Source organism: Lepisosteus oculatus, chromosome 1 (genome assembly GCF_040954835.1).
Source record: "Lepisosteus oculatus isolate fLepOcu1 chromosome 1, fLepOcu1.hap2, whole genome shotgun sequence".
NCBI lineage: Eukaryota > Metazoa > Chordata > Actinopteri > Semionotiformes > Lepisosteidae > Lepisosteus > Lepisosteus oculatus.
Window position 1 is genome coordinate 77,272,345 of NC_090696.1, and position 16,398 is coordinate 77,288,742.

General features: G+C 39.3%; 1 protein-coding gene across 1 annotated transcript in view; it reads left to right on the forward strand.

Moving 5' to 3' along the window:
- LOC102684917 (zeta-sarcoglycan) overlaps positions 1-16,398 on the forward strand; it is a 212,021-nt gene that overhangs the window by 182,778 nt on the left and 12,845 nt on the right. The window lies entirely within an intron of this gene.

Genomic DNA, 16,398 nt, shown 5'->3' on the forward strand with positions numbered 1-16,398 from the left:
ATTATAGAGGATATAAAAAAGCAAAATGCATGTATTTACTTTATAGGTTTGTTGAATAATTTGTTACATTTCTTTTGCACCTTTCATCCCAAAGCTGTTCATACAGATACAGTGTATGCACACCCAGCACCCTGACACAGACTGTCCTGTACTGTACCCCAGACACGAATGTTACACACTTTCTTTCTGTGTAAAGAAAGACATAGGCATGACATTCGCAGGATCATTTAGATTAAATTTAATGATAATTTAGTGTTGATTTAAATGACCTTTCTTTGAACCTGTTCTTTCAGCTGTATTGCACCCCCTTCAAAAATGTAGCAAATTGCACAGTCAAACTAAATTGAACATGTAATGATTTGATAGAGACTATTAAAAGGTAATGACTTATGTTATAGCTTTATGGATGAAATTTAAATTACACTTTCTTAAAATTGACTTGACGGTTGTCATTTCCAATGTGAGTTTTTTTAGCCAGCTCTTTCCTGGTGTTTACAGTGCCTTTTTGCTTCCTCAAGCAATTTCAGAACCTACGGTAACTATTAGCAAGGCTGTATTCAGTGAATAGAGGAAGATTGATAATTAAAGTCATTTCTGCCGCATCTCCTTGCTTTTACCCACATGCAAAAACCCAGACTGAAGCTGTGGTGGCTTGCCATTTTCACTTCACGCTGCCTCTTGACAGCTTTTAGTTTTTCTTTTTGCACAATGCTAAGAGGTTCTTTAGATAGCACTATATGTGCATCACAAACACCCCCCAAATTCTGCTGTTGCTAGGTTAGAAGTTATTTTGCTGAAATGATCTCAAGTATTTACTTTCGACGGTTTTCAGAAAGTGGCGCAGCCTGAAATATTTGTTTGTGTCTGTACGTTCACGCCTGGTCGTTGTTTCTGCCTCATTGCTGCTGGGAATAGGTGTTTTGCTTTCACATGAGCTACTGACTGAAGTGTCTGCTTCCCTGCTTGTTCTAATTTTACTTGGGACTTTTTGTTTGTCTACAGCTGAAAAATAGAAGTGCACCTCTTGGGCTTCCTTTGGTCATGACTAGGTTTACTGTATTTGGAAAGACCTGCTTCGTACCTGATGCCACTGAAGTGAAAAGCCTGGGGCTGGTCCAAATGTGCATAGAGCTCTTGGATTGCCTGCTGAGAAAAGCTGGCAAAATATGGTTTCCATGCACAGATAACATTTATAAGTAGGCGTCTTCCCAGGAAGATTGTCGGAGTGAACCAGCAGTGTTAATCAGTGTTAAAAATCACAGTGTAATGGGGAAGCAGGTGGTTGTGTGGATAAATAACATTTCCCATAGCTTGTAACATTGTTAACACTGGAAACCATGAGCAGCACTGATGAAAACTGACAACATTAAAATGCTAAAAAAATGTTTAACACTTACTTCCTATCCGCACTGGACTGGCGTCCCATCCTGGGTGTGTCCTGCCTTGAGCTTGTTGCTAGTGAGGATAGTTTCCAGCTCTCTTGTGACCATTTGTTGGCTGAATTGGTTAGAAAACGGCTGAGAGGAATTACTTTAAGTATAAAGGTTGATATCTAGAAGTATGCATATATCCAAATATAGGTAGCTACTGGGGAGTGGGCGTGCATTCCTTTCAATGGATACTACTGTCACATTACTGGGTGGGACACCTAAGCCCAAATACTCGGATTACTCCAGGATACCAGTAGTGATGAAGCGGATGTCCCATCCAGGGACAAGTCACAGGGCTCTGGTGAACCTCGTATGAACTTTGGCTTTAAGTAGACTTCATTGTACATATATGCTACAAATGCTGACCTTTTGTTTCGTCATGAATTTGTATTAAAAGTAGTTGATGTGAACAATTTTAGATGAAAACCAGCCTGGAAAATCATAGAAAAGCAGTCCCATAGATTGTACATAACTGGTAAATCACAGACTTTTTAAATTATGGTGATATAAGAAGGTTATATAGAAGAAAAATACCCCATATGTATCTTATTGATTGAAAACCCAAGTACTAAGACACAGGAAAAAAGACTTGGAAAGTAGGAAACTTAATTAAGATTACAGTAAATACCGTATCTCCAAAGAAACAAGCTGAGAGACTAAATTTCTTGTTGGAAAGAAAAAAAAAGACAACTTTCAGTTGTTAAGCCTTCACCACATGCCTGAACAGGGCTGTGGCAGCAGATGGACAGAAGCTGTAGAGAATCTGTAGCTCCAGTTTGAGTGAATGAAGCTTTTAGTCAGTCACTGAGGGTCACATATCTACAGAACCAAAGCAAAGGAGGCAGATTCCAAAATGTGTGCACCGGATTTCCAAAAATTAATTTAAAGAATTATTTGCAACTCTCAGAAAAACTTGTGTTTGTTTCAGAACAAATTACATCCACACACTTGTACAGTATACAAGATCAGACTAGAATTTGTCCTGCTGGGACTCTGATATTACCGATTACTGATCGCAGATAATGAGATGTAAAAAGAATTAAGAAAAATATAAACAGGTGCTGTACTTTATTTTTAATTCTACCTTGGCAATATGTTAGCGCCAATATTACCCTAAGGCTAGAAGATGGTGTTTACACTGCTAAATTATAAACGTACACACATAAACACTGCTGTCGAAATCCTTTCTTTGCCCCATGCCTACTGCGGCCAGGAAAGAGAGCATTAGTAACTGGTCCCATCTGGAGGAGGTATTCCTGTGAATTCTGGGTAAGACAGAAGATATTACTGGGTGGAACAATTTCTGAGAAATTTACAAGGCTCCCTCCACCTCAGTATTTTTATATTTTTAAACTTATTGAAAGGCAGCTGAATGTTATGACGGGCCTTAGCTCAGGATTTTCAATGATGAATTTTCCCCGATGTCTCAAAATTAGTCATTTGCTTAGGAAAACTGTATGGAAGCCCGACTCATGCAAAGCAAATGACAGTTAACCTTTCTGAGCTAAAGTCTAAGAGAAATAATTCAGGACGGGGACTCCACGTTGTCTGGGGCTGCCAACGAGCGGGTTTATGGAGGATTACAGGATCTGTCTTGGTAGGATTTGTTTTGTTTTTTTTTTCCGTTTTTATCTTCCACCAAAAATTGCAGTGTTTAGTAAAATGTAGGCCCAGTGTTGGCCTTAATGGCTCCTGCAGGCCCAGGCATAACATCTTCTTCATGTTTTCACTGATGGCTGAATGGAGGAGTGATCTGGCCCTCAGTGATAACAGTGAAAGATATAAAACTTATTAAGAAAAAGCCTAACAAAATCATCTCCTAATTCACCTCACACCCACAGACCCATCAATGAAGGCTTACTGGCTCTGGTTCCACTTTTATCCCAACTTCCTGTTGAGGGGGTCCCTATAAACACAGTTTTTCTAAGGTGGACATTTAGAACTGGTTTGAAGTGGATTCGAAAAATGCTGGACACAAGGCCTACTATGTAATTCTATACTGTAGGTTCGTAAAATAATTTATTAAAATAAGTGATCTTTAGCAAATAGGGAGGTAGGGAGCTGTGTGTGATTTTGGAACACTGCCCATCTTGTAAGCACAGGGAAGCCTGATAGATAACAGAAAAATATTTAATATTTTATTTTTCTAATTTAATTACTTTGAGAAAAATACACAGAACATCTCTGCGTGTTTCACTCTCACGCACATGAAATAAAACTTCTTTTAACTTCAGAGACAGACTCCTGACTGTCTTTTAAGGGGAAGCAGATTCTCCAACAACCCTCAAGGAGATGAGACACAGCAACTGGCTCTTCCTCTTTCACTGGTCTGCTGCACTAGACAAAGTGACGTTTCTCCCTATTTTTACAGTGCAACTAACCATTCACCTTTGTCTTTTGTGAAGTAGGTCTGTGCACAGCCTTTGGCATAGTTTTTTCCCTTCCCCTGAAAAATCTCCCCACTAGGAAATTATACTGTACATTTTACACAGAAAACGGATGTTGGGTTTTTGTATCTTGCATACAGTACCTTTTGTAACTTCTTTTTTTTTTAACAGAGCAATTTTAGGACTTACTTTTTATAATCTAATTAATAGTTATTTCATACCTTTGTTAATTACCAAGTGTAAGCATCACAAATTATGGTGTATTATAAAATGGCAACATAAAAGTCCTTTGTAAGAGTTTACTGTATATGCTGTTTATTTGTACATTGGTGGAGAAGAAGGCTTGTACATTTTTATGTATGTGCTTATCAACACGTCATTAATTAAGGCTCACATCATTAATCAAGGAAATGAAGGAACTTCTCATGGCATAAAATTACCAGCACACGGCCTTGTGTTTAGGCTTCCGGTGTGTACTGTGGAAGGAGACCCTTATTCACACAAGGTTCTGTGGAAGAACGGAACAAGCTATCCCACCCTGTTGGTGAAGCTGATTCCCTGGCATCTTTCAAGGAAGATCCCGGGACCTATTAGCTACAAATGACCTTACACTTAGGTCCTGATGCTTGGTCTTTAAACATACTGCGGCACTCTTCGTATGAGAAGGGAAGTTAATCCCAGTATCCAGGCTAAATCCACCCTGGTCTTGTGCAGTCTGGACACCCTGAATCCCCTTCATTCAATCGGTCAGGTAATTAATCACTTCACTCCCTGAACAGAAGGAAATGGTGGAAAGAAATCCTTTGGGGTGAAAAGAACTATAGATATGCATGGAATTTTTTAATTCATGATAATTTTTTTCTTTTAATTAATTATTATTCAATGTTTACAAACATTTTCTTACAACCTCTACAGGCGATTCAGTAACATCCAATCCTTTATATACTGTACATGTACTGTTTTTAGGAATGTTTACTGCTATTTAAATTTGATATGAAGAATCCATTATTGCATTTTCCACAGACCTACTGTACATAAGCTTCTTCTGTTTTAAAATACTTTTAAGCTAAAAGATAAGCTAATATTTCCAACTAAGAAAGTTTTGTCTTCCCGAGCTCCTCTCAGGAGGTTTATCAACTTGGATTTCTATATTGTATATCATTACCAGAGTGATAATTTAGATTTTGCACTCCTATATAAGTCGCTTCTTAGAGAGCTACTGTACCTACAGATCTCTCAGGGGTAGGTCATACTTCCATGGCTGTTTCAGTATCAACACTGACACTTCTCATTTCCTCTAGAATCCTGCAAGATAGCTTTTTTAATGGAAGTTTTATTAACTAAACTGTCTCCTATATTTTGTTATTCTTTCAAGAAACTGTTGTTTCTGCTTGTTTCAGAATAAAGCAGCTGTCAGACTATCAGTTTTTTAGATAATGAAATGTTACTTATGATAGGATTAATCCTATGAAACATACTTGTATTCTTTCTCATTTGTGAAGTTTTAACATGAAAAACACAGCTCCCAGTGAATTGTGCTCTTTTTCACTCCTGTAATAGGGGGTTAGTTACTTTGTTGTTTACTGCCTCTGTAGTCCTATAGGGAGGGGTGTAATATCAGCTTTAATAGTGTTTTAAAGTTGAGAGGTGTGCACCATTGTATGTCAGCTAATCCTGCTGGCTCATGCTGGATAGAGTGAGATGGAAATTGATCAGGCTTCTTGAAGCTGACACAGGGCTGGTGAGAGCCCAAACTCATTCCAACCTGCAGAGCAAACATCCGCAGTACAGTCAATACTTGCTGCAAGGTGTAGTTCTTCTCTTAGTCATAGAAAGCTGCTCCGAGACCCCATGGCAGCTGGCAAGAGCACACTTGGTCATTTGCTTTAAAAAAAAAGACTTGAGTCATTGCGTTCCTGACCACCAAAACGTTGGTGTCACAACAGAAGGCAGGTGTCACGGGATCCCACTGAGGAGGGGTGATTTCCAAACATCAAAAACTGATTCAATGGAAAGAGCCTTGAATGGCTTAACATTGCAGTCTCACAGCACTGGGACCCTGGGTTCAATTCTGGACATGGGGTGCTGTCTGTGTGGCGCTTGTACTGTATGTTCTCCCAGCATTCACAGGGGTTTCCTCCCACAATCCAAAAAACATACTGACAGGTCTGCCCTGCAATGGACTGGTGTCCCATCCAGGTTGCACCCTGCCTTGTGCCTGCTGCTTGCTGGGATAGGCTCAGGCTCACCCGTGACCCTGCAGTGGATAAAGAGTTTAGTGCCTTGCTGATACAGGCCTCCAGAGCCAGTTTCCATCTGGCATTTTCTCCCCTAAACCATTTTGTTATCTCTGTGTGACCGTCGCGGTTCCGCGCGGGCTCGTGCCCTCCGCCACCCGTTTCGTCCCGCAACACCTGGGGCGCGAACCCGGGTCTCCGGCGTCATGCAACAGGGAACCAGCCACATCAGCTAAAGGAGACCTCCCCCAGCGCAGGCGGCCGAGGTCCCTGCAACGCGCAGGGAGGGCGATGACGTCACCGTGTCCGAACGAGCGCCGCTACATCTGCAGCAGAACATAGCAGAAGCCTGGTTCAGGTCTTAAATTAAAGCTAAAGCCCTTTGCATTAAATGTAAACAATTAGTGTTATTTTATTTAAAATTATTTCTTAATATGTCCACTCAGCAGACAAATATACAGAAAAAAAAAACAGCAGGCAATGCTTTCTGTATTCAAAGATTATTCGAGGCGGTCCATTTCAAAATTCAATTCCAATAGCCAATACCTCTCCGTTTCCTCCAAGTCTGGAGATGCGCAAGATTAATGATAATCGCAAGACACTCCTCTCAAAGCGCTTTTCAAGGAATGGGGACTAGAGGTCTGCATGGGCATGAAATTGAAGCCCGAACCTGGCCCGTACCAGAGACCTTGAGACCCAACCAAGCCCAAATGGTACTGCCAAGTTTGAAACCTGAACTCTCAGAGTGAGTAAACACACATAGAGACCGATTCTCACAGAAATGGTTTTACAATGATCTGCTTGGCTGGTATGCGCTCAAGTTAATAGAAAATGCTATGCGCTGAGAAAAAATGGTATTTAGGTCATAATGTTTCCATAACGAAGCTGTCCCCGACTCATTTGGCATTTTGAGCAGTTCTCCCTTTGTGAGTTTTTGTTTTATTTCATCTATTGCGAACAGTTACAGTAGGATCTGTTACACACATACGAGGGAGAGAGAGAGAGAAAACGAGCGAGCATACAAAATGAATGAATGAAAATGAATTTCTTAGAATAAAAATAAATTTAAAACAAAATATTAACTATTCATTTTCACTTATTAGAAAACAAAACCTGAAGTTGTACAGTATGTGAAAAACCGAACCGAACACAGGCCCAAACCCGATACTTTGTTGGGTCCCGTCAGGCTTGGGTAGCAGACACCCCCCTCCACCACCAATGTGCAGCCCCACCTGGTTACCAAATGTTACCCTTTTGTGGATAGATTTCTGGTCTTACGGATGCCCCAGATAAGGTAAAAACAGAGGATTTTTTTTTTGCTGGTTTTTGCAGTCATGTTTTGCTGGGATATGGATTACTCATCGACGCACTTTAGAAGTTTACCATTTATCAAACGGTGTTGTGATCGATTGCCTTGGTGTATTTCGGATCTGAAAACAGTTTTGTGAATCTCCGGTTGTCTATTATTTCTGATTGACATAAGATTTTTGGGTTTTGTTGGTGAAATACTAGGAAATGTGATGTTTGTCTTAAGTCAATAATGACTTAGTGCGTCAAATGCTTGTCCCTGGGGTGGTACCAAGGGATAGCTACTTTTCTGGAGGAAGTCAGGAAAGGTTTATGTATTATTTAAAAAAAGGGGGTTTCGTCGGTTTGGGAACCTCTAGTTTTGTTATAGTTTTGTTATAGTAAGAAACAATACAATCATCCTTGCCGTTTCAAATGGTTTTGTGTTTGAAAATATCATTATTGACCATAGGGCACCACTGCCATCCCCTGCTTGGAATAGCTATAGTGCTGCCCTCTTGAGCTCTCTCATTGGGCAGCATGTGAATACAGACGTAGGCCTCATCCTCATTGGTCAGGCAGAGAGCCTATCAGAATGCAGCCTCCAGCTACACAGGGCTGATCGACCTGACAGGAGTTCAAAGTTCAAAGGCCAGTGAGGTCACAGACTGTGAGGTGTCTATCCTTTCCGCATATTCTATGTTATTTAAAGTCCTTGCACTTTAAAGTTGTTGTTGTTGTTGTTTTTTCACTGTCCTTTTCCCGTGGGTTGCTGATTGTGGTTGTTAATCAGAATACCTGTTGACTCTAGCAATGGCTTGAAAGGCTCAAAATTAGAATTCGGCTGTAGGCAACTAAACTGGGAAGGAGATACGATCTTAAATTGTTGCTACGCTTGAAGAATATCCTTAAATGGGTATCAACACGGTTTATAAGAATAAAGCAGGCTTGTCTTTTATCATTTTTAATTCACACTGATCACAAACCTCAAGATCACAAGGCAAACATGAGTAGACATGAGCTGCCAGTATACAGTTCCAGTACAGATAATCCATCACATTTAACAATCCAGTCTAACTGACCCATTGCCAGGTGTTCGTCCTTAACGTCATTTGTCCAAAACACTAAATGGTTGCTTTTTGTACCATACAGGTCTTACAATTTCAGTATACCCCTATAGAAATGTGTTTCTGCATTAAGGAGGAGAGGAATAGATTGAAATAACAGAATACAAAATGTACAAGAGTTTTGCACAGTTGTGTAGGAACTGTAGAATGTCAGTTGTCAAGTAAGAAAGGTTGAGATTCCCTTGCAGTATGCAATATATTCCCCTTTGCAGTATTTAATCTTACATTTGAAACAAAACCCCTCTGAAATTATTTTTGTAGGATTGCTTTGCTTTCTCTAAGCTATTTGTCTGGAACCACAGATCACTGCCCTGAGTTCCCTTTTGCGGGAGTGTGGGGTTGATTTCTCATGTGGCTCTGGACCTCAGATGGAAGTATGAGGTTTGGAGACTCCATGATGAGGGGCAACTTGGTTTGGTCAAATCCCCAGTCATAACTGGATCCTCTTCCCCTGAGGCATCGCCAGCAGCACAACTGGGAACTTCCGAAGCAAGGAATCCCCATGTCTCACACATGGTGATCTATTGATTCGAATGTGTTTGAGCAGAGCAGAATAAACCACACGGCACTTCCTACAGCTCTTACTGTAGATGTATAAAAAAGCATGACTATACAGTATAGACACACACAGTACGCATGTGGCAGGTTTTGAATAATAAAAAAGCACCTCAGTGTTTTGGGTACCAAAACAATTAGTATTTAGAAAATAGTTTTTTTGGAGTTAAAATGCTAAATCTCCACATATTTGAAGTCACTAAGCAAAGAGTACACAGTGTGTTTTAATATTATTACAATATCAATAATGAATAGTAAATATAATTCTATCCTACAAAGCTGCCTTGTATCTTTGTTTCCAATGTGCATCCATTAGTGTTTTCTACTCTTTGAACAATTATTATAACAGCTTTTCATTTTGCAATATTTAATCCACATTGATCTTCACAGCAATCTTTAAGAACTCCATCACAACAACCAAGATAAAATAGACAAAAACAATCAATGTGACTTATGTCTGTAGTAGTTAATTCATCACATTTTACCAATTAAAGGCAGTTGACTTATTGTTGGGTGTTCCTCATTAACATCATTTCTCTTCTCTACAAATCCACAAAGCTAAAAAGCTAATTTTTCACTACAAATTGCTTATCTGCATCTGCATTGGGTTAGCTGTTGTCTTAAAATATAATTACCAAAAAACATCCGTGGAACATTGTCGTGGAGGTGTTTCTGCATTAAGAAAAATGTGCAAAACCCTTTCTGTAAGTCTCATGAAGACAGATGAGATGTTATAATGGGAATTATTTGAGAATTTCCTTGCAAGTATATACTATAATTTAGATTAGCCTCTTTCTATAGCAGTTGTTTCTATCTAAGGAGGCATTTGAGTTCAGAAAGCTTGACTCTCAAATGTTTGTAATTTACACCACATTAGTGCTGTAATATGACAGTGGCTCTGCTGTAGAGGTCTGACCTGCTTTTTGGTGCAAATAAGTGTTTAGTAATAGTGTAGTCAGAGGGAAAGAACTGGACTACTTTGACAAACTAGAGTGGTTTCTGCTTCACGTGTATGCAATTTAATTAAAATTTGTGAAGGTATTTAGAGTTGAGTTCTGCATCTTTAGGATAGGATTTGTCTATTAACTAGATGTCATATCAAAACTATAAGGAGTTGGCTTGCAATACATGGCAGATATGTATACATCATGTGAGTACAGGAATGAGAGAAACATTTATTGATCCAAGAATGTCATCTGTCTGTTTCTTGCATTAACATTATGGCTGTGGTTTCTTCCACATCACCAAAAACCCTTTGTATAAAGAAGAGTCTTCTCTCTAAAGCTTGAATGCACATTAATTTTTACTTGGCATTTATAGGACTGTTTATCTCTAGTTGTCCTCAGGAAGTTCTCTCAGTTGACTTCAATACCTTTCAGGATTTTGAATAGTGCACTTCTGTCAAGTTCACTTGCAGTTGTCTTCATTCAAGATTAAGAGATTCAATTTCTGTAATCTGTCTTTGTGTGACATTCCTTTAAGGCCAGGGATAGCTGTGTTGCTCTACTTTGAACTGATTCCAAAGCACCATTGTCCTTCCTCTGACATGGTATCCTGAGCTACTGTACAGTACTGCACATATTGCTCTTAAATATTTTCCCTCCTTTGGTTTGCATTCAGCGTATTGATGATCTATCATTTTGTTGGGCTTTTTAATGAGCTCCTTCGTGTTACAATATTGAATTAGATTTTTGTATCATTATCTTACTTCCATATAACAGCTAACCTTTAATTAAACCTTAAACTTAGACTGCTTGTTAATAGTGAAATCAGTTATGTGTTGATTTACAAGTAATATTAAATCCTATTACAGTACTTTGGGGATAGTAGAATTAGCCCAATATATAATATGATTTGACTTCATACTGATCGAGTTAAGTCAACCTTTTTTCTTTAGAAATGAGAAACAGCTGCTTTGCCACAGCAGTTTAAATGCGATCAATATGCCTACTGTTGACACCCATGTTGGAGGCTGATATTTTAGCTTCCCAATTAGTTGCTAATGATCAGCAAATTGTCTCATTTGTACACAAAGGCCCACCACAGTTTGCATGCAAACATTGTGACTTTACTTTATATTCATTGAGAACATATGGAATCAGTGACAAGTGCTTTGCAATGCAGCAATTACTTATCTCAGATTTCCTTTCATGAGTCTTGTAGCTTCTCTCTTGAAGTCTGAAAATATCAGTCTGATCCATTTGCTGCCAGCATGAAATATCCCCCCTTATGAAAAGGCTATGGAGAAAGCAAAAACCGAAACAGCTTGCCTATCTACTGTGTAACCCGTGTAAGGCAAGACTGTTACAGTTCAGGAGAACAACAAGTGCACTGTATGACACTTCTTGTGAAGGAAATACTTTGCCTCACTCTCAGAAATGGTCTGAATCTAATTGACTGAAAAGAGTAGTAACCCAGCCAATTGATTTCTTGTACAAGGGATTTAATTTAGAAAGCTTACAGGCACATGGTGAGCATTTTCTATTTGCAGCAAACCTTGACGTGATCTTTCCTGGGACTCATTTTGGTATTAGACGGCACTGCTCTGAAGTAGATGGAATATATTTTTACTGGATTTGTCCAGGAAATCTTAAAAGAAGAGAAAGCGTTTTGATAGGAATCAGCCTTAAGTCCTTCTTCGACCTTCCATTCCCATTATTTTTAAATCCCAGTACATGAACCCTTCTGAAAAATTTCTGTGCTCCACATTGCCTTGAGCCGACTCCATAGGGCGCATCTTCCAATTAGACTTGTCTATGCAAATGCTCCCTGTACAACACACTGACTTTTGACTGTGGCATAATGTAGTTTTGTCGGTCACCTCCTCATTTAGAAGGATTTAAAATGCAAAACCAAAATCCATCCATCCATCAAAATGCAAGGCCACAAATCCATCCATTATCTGAAAGCTGCTTATTCCTGAAGAGTAAAATCAATTCCTTTAAAAGGGAAAACGTGTAGAAAAAAAAACCTGAAACTGTTTTGTCCCTTTTGTGAGCAGTTTTTTGAGTTTCTGACGTGGTGAATCCAGGCATGCTTTTAAGACAGTTGACGCGACAGGAGAAAGGCATTAAGGGATAAGCATCTGGGACATTGCTTTACATTTCTGTTTATCCAGAGCGACATGGGGTTGAGTTGCAAAAGAGAAGCAGGAACAAAAATTACTTTTCTTTTGAAAATCCAACAGAAAATTAGCTGTGACAAGAAATGCTAGCTAATAATGGCATAACACTGTTTTGAGTTATTTCATGGATTTTATCTAAAGGCATTTCTAAGCCATTTGATGCCATGAACATTAATTAATTAGTGTGATCAGTGGTTGTTCTTGATTGCTAAGAGTGTATGGAAAAAGGGTTTGCATGCTCAAATATTACTTTAAAAGCCTTAAATTTTATGTTTTTCTGCTGCTTTATGTGCTGCCTTCCTGTTTTTTTAAATGCACGAGGGACGATTTTAGTGAGTTGTGTGGAGTCCATTATCTGTGGTATCAAAGGAGCCATCTCATTAAGGAAATCCAGATTTCACAGCTAATAAAGTCTTCAATTCTCCAGGTGCCTCATTCATGGAAATGTATCATGTATTTACATAATGATTTTCAGATCAGGCAAGGAACTCTGGAGCAATCTGGAAAATTTATTAGACTTGCATTGAGATTGTTTTCCAAATCAAAGGACAAGGAGGTGAGGTCCATCGTATACATACGCATGCCATTGGACAGGGTGCACCTTATCACATAAGAACTTTAGATCCAAGCCCTGAATCTGTTTTAATCTACCAAATTATACCACATTTTACAGTAAATCTGCAATTACTTTACATAATGCTAAGCATGAGGTACTGTTCAGTCACCATGAAGTCATCCTAAACACAAGCGTAGGTGTTAGAGCTACAGTATGTATTAGCATTTTACTACACTCCCTTTTTACTGGCTCTGTGGGTGTTTTGTGTTTCTGAATTTCTCCTAATTTCTTGGTCTTAATGACAGTTTTTGGCTTAGAAACAAGTCGAGTGCAAATTGTCATAAACGTTTCAATTAGCGTCCTTCTATCTTCTGTGGATCTCACACAGACACTTTTCATTGACCTTGGATGAGTGCATGTTTTGTATTGATTGAACCTTACAGACACGCACAGAAAAGAACGCAGTCAATTAAAACATCACCAACCTTCCACTAAGTTTTTTTCTTCAAAGAAAGGAGAGAGGCAGAGGGCACATCAGTTACTAAAACGGTTATGATCAGTGGAAAAAAAAAGCAATTTGAAGAAGAAAGGAAGATTAAAAGAAGCATTTATAGGGAAATGGGTGTGATAGCCGTGTCCCCTTCCTATTCTTAAAGCATGCCTTCTGTTTTGTGAGGTGCTGTAAGTTGAATGTGACAGACCTTGCCTTTACAGAAATGTCCTGCTTCATGTATTCTAACTCACACAACATTCAAACATAAATAATTAACACGCAGGACCTCAGTCAATGCGTCTCTTCTGTTTGAGGAATGATTTCTACTAATACATGTTCATTCCCTTAACAAAAAATACAAATACAGTAGTTTTCGTCTCCCTCTCTGCTTTTAATTTTCCCGTTTGACTTTTGGATTCAAAAGTATCTGCTTCCCATTTGCCTACACACAGGAATGTCTATTTTCGGAGCGACATGGCATGAGTGCCTTTTATTGCATTTCTTCCAGTAAGACAAATATGGACTGACCTCTTGTTCCGGATTTTAGAGGAGTGCAGTCAGGCCAGTAGAACAAACACTGTATACAGGTACTGTTGCATAGAGTGGGGTCGAATACCAATTCTATTAGCCAAGCTTAATACTACCTCTGTAAAGTTCAACAAATCAGTTAATAGTACTACTGTATCTCTGTAGAACCCATTCCTTTCTGTATCAAGTTCCTTAAGAGGATTTTTAGACACCTTAATAGACATACAGTAATTTGTGCTTAACAAAAACACACATGAACATCTCCTACTGTACTTAATTACTCCGTGCTTTTTTGCTACTGTATATAGAGAATGAGGTATTTTCAGCCACATAAAAAGCTTTCTTAAAACTTCCTCACTGGGCACTGGACGCCATCTTCACTAGCAGTTCCAGCTAACAGTTTGAAGAAGTGCTGTAATTGTGGTTACTGTAAAATGACTTTAGATTCGAGATCTCCACCCCTGGTCCCAGAGAGCCGAATCTCTTAAGTCTACAACAAAGGAGACTAAAAGGAGATTTGATCCAGGTATATCAAATCCTAAAGGGCAGAGAGAGGGTCAACACAGGGAGCTACTTCAGACTCAGCAGACGGCAGCAGCAAAGGACAGTGGCTCAAAAAAAGTGTCGAAAAAAGGCCCCTGCAGTCGCTGTGTGGTCTAGAGGGGTCTATTCTCAGCCATGCTAGTCTTTTTCACTTTTCAGAACAAAAAGAATGACAGCTATTCACTTCTTCCAGCAAAAGCACTCAAACCTCAGATGTGCAAAGTCAGGATCTAAAAGTATTGTGGTGCTGAAATACAGTAAATGAGGACCTACAGTAGCATCTCTCATTTCTGAAGACTTGGAACGATTTCAATGTAATCAGTTAAGCAGGTCATTTGTTAAATAATTTGGAGATTAGGGAGCAAACTTTATTGATCAGCATCTTCACAGGCCTTGCTGATCTTTAGAACTGGAGGAACTATAAGACAAACTGGACGGGGACTCTCCGGGACCTTTACATAATGCAATGAAAGTATAGAAGTATTTGGCACTGTGTATTGGTCTCAGAAGAGGTGTTAGCAAACTGAAACGGAATCTGACTCAGATTTATTTATGCAAATAATTACATATTGGCTAACGCTTCAAAGTCTAGATACAGATCACACTGTGGTAGGGCGTTAGATTAATAAAATAATGTAATGCCCTAATGAATCTGATGCTGCCACATTCTGTGTCATCCCTTGCATTATAAACCACTGTTTCTGTGTGGGCCACATGTGTTGCTGGAAGTTATTGTCTGTCAGAATCACAATGCCCATCTGTTCAGACATCAGGGATGTGGCGTATGGTAACCTGTGTCTTTCAGTATCGATTAAACTGTCAATGGGATACAGTGATGCGTGAAATTACTTCCTATAATTCCCAATTATGTCACTATTTTTTAATCGGCATTTAATCATGGTAAAAGGTGGTTTATAAATCATTGACTGAACAGAAGTGGTGGTCCAGGAAGTTGAACAAAGCAGTGATGTGGCAGCTTTGAGTGGAGGAACAAGCTTTGAGATTTTTAAGGATGGAATGTTTCGTCTTCAAAGTAGAATCATTTATAATTCAGGTTTTCAGTTCTGTTACTACACTTTAAAAAGACAGAAATTTCCATCCTTGAAAATTCATTTTACTCTGCCATTTTCTAAAAGTTAAAAAATAATCTTCCTCTGACAAGACTCATGGTCAATTAAGGTACTGAGAAATGCATAACACTCCAAATCTGTCACATACTCTGGAATTAATCTAAAAATACAATTTGCAGTAAATGTATCTTTCTTTCATACAGTATGAATACAACAGTGTGGGATTGCTTTGGACCTTTATGAGGTAGATTCCTGGGAGGTATGCAAAGCAGCTGTTTGATGTCAAACTTCAAAATAATAAATCAGTTCTGAAGCAACAGATTATCCTGCTTCTAGCAAAATAGTTTCTAGACCTCAGTCAGGCACCAGTCCTTTCCCACACTTCAAACTCCATGATTGATCTGGGGCTGCCTGTCCATCGGAGAGGGACCCTTCCCACCCTTTTATTGATCCGGCCTACTGTAGGCGACAGACGGCATGCCCCTCACTCGTGCCCCTCACTCGTGCTCACCGCCTGCACCACTGCAACCTAATGAGGATCATTCTCTTCCTAGTAATCCTCGCTTCTTATTGCTTTCAAAGGACGAACAAAGCTTTCACCCACCACACCACGCGAGTACTGTGTTGTATGAATTTGTTCAGCAGCCAGGGAAAAACGAGTGTGGAAATCCCGCCAGTCCTGCCTGTGTTCGAGACACAGAATTAAAGATATTAGTTCAGGTGGGCAGCTGCGTCAGCATGCGTACGCTGCAAAGGAAGGCTCCACGGCCGAAACGTTGTGTTCTCTTTCTTCTTTTTTTCAGCATGGAATAAACCTATTACTTGTTCCGTTAAAGATATTAGCTTACGAAATAAAATGAATCATAGGTAACTGAGACAATTACTGGACTTTATATGCGGCATTTCAACATTAGATGGCTGCTTCCAAACGAGCAGTGTTAAAACGTTATTAGGACAGAAAGGTCACCTTTGTTTTAATTTTAATGTAATCTTGTCTCACCACGACGACTTATTTCCTCCGGTGTAGATACAGCTTACACAGTGGGGACTGATTTGTTGTT